The 6,209-nt window shown below is 41.8% G+C and overlaps 1 long non-coding RNA gene across 1 annotated transcript; it reads left to right on the forward strand.

The window, feature by feature from the left end:
* Positions 1-547: 547 nt before the first annotated feature.
* LOC131414207 (uncharacterized) lies at positions 548-2,872 on the forward strand. Its single transcript, XR_009222158.1, has 3 exons — positions 548-611; positions 2,316-2,484; positions 2,746-2,872. It is a non-coding gene; the product is annotated as an uncharacterized LOC131414207 (long non-coding RNA).
* The last annotated feature ends 3,337 nt before the right edge of the window (positions 2,873-6,209 follow it).

The raw sequence follows: 6,209 nt of genomic DNA on the forward strand, positions 1-6,209 counted from the left end.
TGACAGGGTCCAGTTTCCATGACCAGGTTTTTCAGTTATTTTGATAATATCCCACATTCAGGAATCGGAAATGTAACCTACTGGGATGTGTAATATAAACAAGGACTTTTTTTCATGTAGATCAATGCCCAGATTTTTGGGGAGGACATAAGTCGTGAAAGCTGCTAACCACTCCTCCACAGGTTTCAATAGAGCTTTTAAATTAATTTACCAATCTCAGGAAAAGAGATTTTGGCCATTCAAATTTTTTATTTCTGCATTCAAGTGTACAGTATAGCCAAGAGAATAAACAGAAAAAAATTGACAAGAAGATCTTGCTTGCATTTCATCTTTTGCAAATAAGCAAGCTATTTTATGCTCTGTTCCTTTCACTATTCTAATCAATTTTTAAAGAATACGGTACATCTGACTATCCCTGGGCGTGTTTATCCGGGAACTTTGCCGGAATCCAAAGCAGAGATGTTAAAGCTGACGAATTTCAAATGCTGCCCAAGTGCTGTCTACGTTACACATCCGTCTCCCAAAGGTGGACCACCGGTCTCTTCCTGAGGGATCAGAGTCGTCACCTGTGTCTCTGAGAGACTGGCCACTCAGGCCTGAGCTGAGATTAGGTGATCAATCTAAATGGCAAAATGCTTAAGCTATTCTCATCTTAAGGATGCTGTTTCAGAGGCCTCTGCACTGGAATGGGTTGGTGAAAATGGCCTACTAGATACTTTCCTGGGAATTGGCTTGTTCTCCTCTGCTCTTAGCGGATCCTGGGGAAACCAGTGATTAACATCAAGGATGCCTCAACTTCCACATCTGCAAAAAAGGCAAGCAACAGCCAATGTTACCACCCTGCAAAGCTCTTAAGTTGTGCTTGTAAGAGGGGCCACAAGGGCGAATTTCTCCCAAAAGCTAATGAAATGTTGGCACTTTGGCTGGAGAAGGCAGAGGGCAACATGCAAAGTGGAAAGTTTCTGGGATGTCAAACCAGTTCCCATAAGCATTTTAGAGAAGCACCTGGCCCTGGACTAGGTAGGAGGCTGTGGAAAGACCGACAGGCATGCAGGTGGGAGGAGGAATCAAGCCACGGAGGGAGGCGGTGTGGAAGAGGGATGAGTCTGGCTTCAACTTTGGACAAAAGCAGTTGCACGCTGCAGGCCAGAGGCTGCCCATGCAGCCGCCACACCCTCCTAACTCCCTGGTCCTTCTCGTCCCATCACATCCCTCCGGGGCTCAGTCCACGTGGAGCAGGTGCAGGACAAGTGTCTGCAGCCAATGACGGTTTTGCCCTCAGCCAAACACACACCACCCTGTTCCTCCCCCTAGGGCTAGGCACCGCCCTGTGCCCAGAGCATCCTGGGAGTTGTAGTCCTGCAGCCCTTCAGGCTGCCTGCTGGGAGCAGTTAAGAGACAAAAGCTCCCAGCATGCACAGCTAGGGGCCCCAATTCCTGCCTCGTCCCTCCGTCCCTGGGCCCCAATCCTCTGCTTCTCCACCCCACTCTCTACCCCGCCTCTTCTCTATACCACACCCACCCTTCATGCCCTGTGCACCCCCCAGAGTATGCGCAGTGAGGAGGGACTGCATCCCTTGAGCCCGGTACTCAGGTAGGGGTGGGGCTCACCAGACTAGCTGTTGCTGAGGATGCTTGCAGCCCTATTGGAAGCACCCTGGTCAGTATTTGAAAAGTAAATTCAATATCTAAAATGGAAATACCGGGTGCCTGGGATCCTGGAATTTGCTTTTTCAAGGCCACCGGTCCTACCATCCCCTGCATCCCTCCAGGCTGCCATGATCCTCCCTCTGGACCCCGTGGTCAGGGTCGCTGCAGAGATCCTCCTTTTGGACCCCACCCACCTGAAGGGCCCATACCTTGGTCAGGCATCTTAGAAGGACTGCCCTGAGACATGTCATAAAAAGGAGAAAACATCACAGTGCACAGCCCCAATTCCTGCATTGTACAGACAGGAAACTCAGATGCACTGGTAAGTGACCCCTAAGCCACTTTGGGTAACCACACTCATGCCCCTTGTCCGACGCTGCACACAGGCTTGTTCACTGGACTTCTTTATCCCAGTGTGGACCTCTTGGCCTCGTTAACACAGGCAACAGCACCAAAACTTCTCGTTGCTCTTTCCCACTATGTTAGGCAAGTTTGTGTAGGAAGGTAATATGCAATTTCTGCTCTACTATAGGGCTGGCTCCTTGGCAACCAGTTTTAATATCCCTTTTTAAATATACCCTCAGAATCACAAAATAATTAAGCAAAATTATTTGTTGCTGTTGGGGGTTATGGTGATAATTCTCTGAAGTCATTTTTCCATTTAGCTACTCTGACTGCAAATACTACAGCACCACATGCTTCTCAGACTGGTGGATGCACAGCTCCACTTCTTTGCAGAGAGGATGCACAACAGCAGAATATCCGTGGCCCTACTTTCTGGAGCATCAGTATTACTACAAGATTTAGAAGAAGCAAAGTTATGTCATTTCCGAGGTAAGGAGTTAAAAACTTAAAACTAAGATGAGGTGGGAAAGTCATATGCCATTAATAATTGTCAGTAATCTGTGCCTGAAATGTCAGACTGTCTCTGAGAAAGAACTCTGAGACCCTATTTCCCATTGTTTTCAATAGGAAAAATTAGAAAACATAGCAAATCTATCGAAAAACCCTACCAATTTCCTAAGTCATGATATGGCACCTAGACATAAGTTACGAACATCATGTGCTCCTCGTTTTGTTCCTCATTCAACCCAGTCCCACAGGTCTTGAGTGCATGCTGTGAACACTGCACTGTGCTAGGTGTCGAGGCCTTGGTGAGCATCATCGTGGGAGTGGAACTTGCTGGAGAAAGATGACATCATAAAATCTCAAAACCATGCCAGTTACCAAATTGAGGCAAGAATGGAAAGACCCAGGGGACCACACAGGGTGAGGGCATTAATAGATACTTGGGAGTATTAAAATCCATCTGATGATGTCATGAGTGAATGTGTTCCACTTTAAAACAAAACCCTGCTGTTATTCTGAGATATTGAGTTAGGATCTTTGTGCAAGTATGCAGGATTTAAAATGTTTATTGGTGTATAACATGAGTACAGAAATATATGCAGAAGTCATCCATGTAAACCTCAAAGAATTATTATAAAGTGAACACACTTGTGTGACCAAGAACTAGCAGCAGCTTCACTCAGACCTGGACAATCCCTTTCTTCCTCCTTCCTCCTCAAAGGTAACCAATATCTTACCAAAAAACACTGTATATCAAGTTTGTCTTCTTATACAAGTGTTTTATTACAGAAAATTTCTGTTTTATTACAGAACAATATCTGAGAGCATTCTGCTCTGTGGATGCCAGAAAAATTTAAACAATATACAAAAAAACAAAATAGCATAGTAGGCCCATCACCCAGCTTCAACAACTACTAATCATCTGCCATTTTTGTTTCATCCACACTCCATCCCATTCCCACCTCACTTTATTATTTTTTTAGTCTTTTGTGTGTGTGTGGAGGTAAGATGTACAGTGAAAGGCACAAATCTCAATTCTACAGTTTTGGCAAATAAACATGCCCATATAACCTTCACCCCTTTAAGAATAGAATGTTTCCAACACCCCCAGAAAACTCCTTCCTGTTCATTCTCAGGCAATTTTTTCCTTCCCCTGAGGCAACCTCTGTTCTGGTTTTTTCACCATAGGTTCATCTTGGCTGAAATCATCCCACGTGTATTTTCTGTCCAGCTTGCCTCCCTCGGCACGAGGTTGATGAGACTCACCCAGCATGTGTGTGTCAGCGTTTGCTCCTTGGCACGGCTTAGGGTGTTCTGCTCTGTGGATGCCCCGCAGTGTGCTCGTCTTCCTCCTGGGGACTTGCAGGTCATCTCCTGCGAACATTCTTGTACAAAAGCTTTTTGTATGCTGTTTGATTCCTTTATTAGCATTTAAGTGACACACATTTTGCACTTTTTAGTGGTTGTTCCAGATTACAATATACATCTTTAACATATCACAGCCTACCTAGACTTAATAGTGCACCAGTTTAATCAATGTAAAATATGGAAGCCTTGCTACAGAACAGTTCCATTTACCTCTGTCTGTCCTTTGTGCTATTGTTTTCATAAATTTTACATCTACTCATGTTATAAATCCCACAATACAGTGTTATAATTTTTGCTTTAAATAGTCATAGGACTTTTAAATAAATTAAGAGAAAAAAGTTAAGTATTTGGAGGTAGATGCTTTGAGGTTCTGCAAATGTACTGTTTCTTCTTTAAGTTTCACCCACAGTTTTTGCATTCACCAGTCAGTCTTGCCCACAGTAATTATTACTGTGGTGTTCTAGTGGCAATTTTCTATTTCACGTTATCCAGCTGCGGTTATTATTTGGAATTCTGTGAGGAAGATTCCCCTCCTCCCTCTCCCTTCCTTCTTCCTCTCTTTCTCTCTTTCTTTCATTCTTTTTTTCCCCCTTTTTTCTTTCTTTCTTATTTAATCTTTTTTATATCAGTATAGACTCATGGATATTTATTTTATTCTCTGGGTAATAATCAAATGCTACCATTATTTATTTTGTTGCTCACAGTTTTCCAACTTGAGCCATTGGGAAGTCTTTCAGATTGATTGCTTTTGACACATCTCATCATTTTCTGTGTTTTTTTTTTAAAGCACTTTCAGACTTCCTGGCACTACAAGATGCTCCAGGCTTATCTTGTATTTTCCATCTCCAGCCCTAGAAGTACCCATTTCTCCAAGAAAACCTGCTTATTTTTATTGGAAAATGATATTTAGAAACCAAGATCTAGGAGCTAGGTGTGCTCATTGATACTAGGGTGTCACTGCTTCTAGACCCTCTCAGCAGAGCTTGGAAATGTATGTATGAATATAAACTCAGGTATACACATCTATCAATCGATCTATCAGTCTATCTATCAATCTGTCTATCTGGATAGATATATTAAAAGAGACATGGATTCATACTGATAATTCCAACTCCAATCGAGCACCACAGAGTTTATTCTAGCATTCTCCTTTTGCTTATTTGTAACTTCTTTCACCAACAGTGAGAAACTTAACTCCAGTTAGCTACAATATATTTACTAATGTGTCAACTACTTTCAGAATTGCTAATCCATACCCTTATGAAAAACAAACTTACCACCTAGAGTACAGTGTTTGTGTCCAGTACTTTAGTTTTACAGTATCCCGTCAAAACATTGTCTTCCACAGTTACTCAGGTCAGGACCTTTCATCTCCACACCTTCAGTGTGGTTATGTCACATGCTTATAATACAGCGAGATTCGTCACTTCATTCCATCTGAGTTCCCTAGCATCCTGATTGATTTTTAAAATTTGCAGAGTAAAATTCACTCTTTGTGGTGTACAGTTCTATGGGTTTTGACAACTTTATGGTCGTATATCCACCCCCACAGTACCATACAGAGCTGTTTTATTCACCCCCAAATTTCTCTCATGCTGTCACTTTGTAGTCAACCCCTTCCCCCACTCCATCCGTTGGCAACCACTGATCATTTTCCATCCCTGTATTTCTGCCTTTGCTAGAATGTCATATAAATGGAATCATATACTATATAGCCTTTTGAATCTGGTTTCCTTCCCTTAGAGAAATGCATCCAAGATTCATCCATGTTGTTGTGTGAATTAAGAGTTTATCCTTTTTATTGCCAAGTAGTATTCTAATGTACCGATGCACCACAGTTTCTTTCTCCATTCATCTTATGAAGGACATTTAGTTTGTGTCCATCTTTGACAATTATGAATAAAATGGCTATGAAGATTCACACAAGGATTTTTCCTTAAACATTAGTTTTCAATTTGTTTCACTAAATACCTAGGTGTGGGATATCTGTGTCATATAATAAATATATGTTTAACTTTATAAGAACCTGCTAAACTGTTGTCTGAATGCAACTATCATGTTGCATTCCCAGTTCTAGTTGCTCCTAGTCCTCACCAGCACTTTGTAGTTGCAATTTTATTGGTATTTGCAATTTTATTTTTTTATTTTAGCCATCTAATTGGTGTGTGGTATCTTGTTGTGGCTTCTGCTTCCTTTATGAAAGTGAGTTCTGCTAAATATAGGATCCTGTGTTGACTTTTGGGTTTTCTTTCTGTACTTAAAAGATGTGAATTTGTTGTTGATTTGTCTATTTTTTTTTTTATAATATATCATCCTTCATTCACGTTATTTCTCCTTCTATG

Source organism: Diceros bicornis, chromosome 14 (genome assembly GCF_020826845.1).
Source record: "Diceros bicornis minor isolate mBicDic1 chromosome 14, mDicBic1.mat.cur, whole genome shotgun sequence".
NCBI classification, from domain to species: domain Eukaryota; kingdom Metazoa; phylum Chordata; class Mammalia; order Perissodactyla; family Rhinocerotidae; genus Diceros; species Diceros bicornis.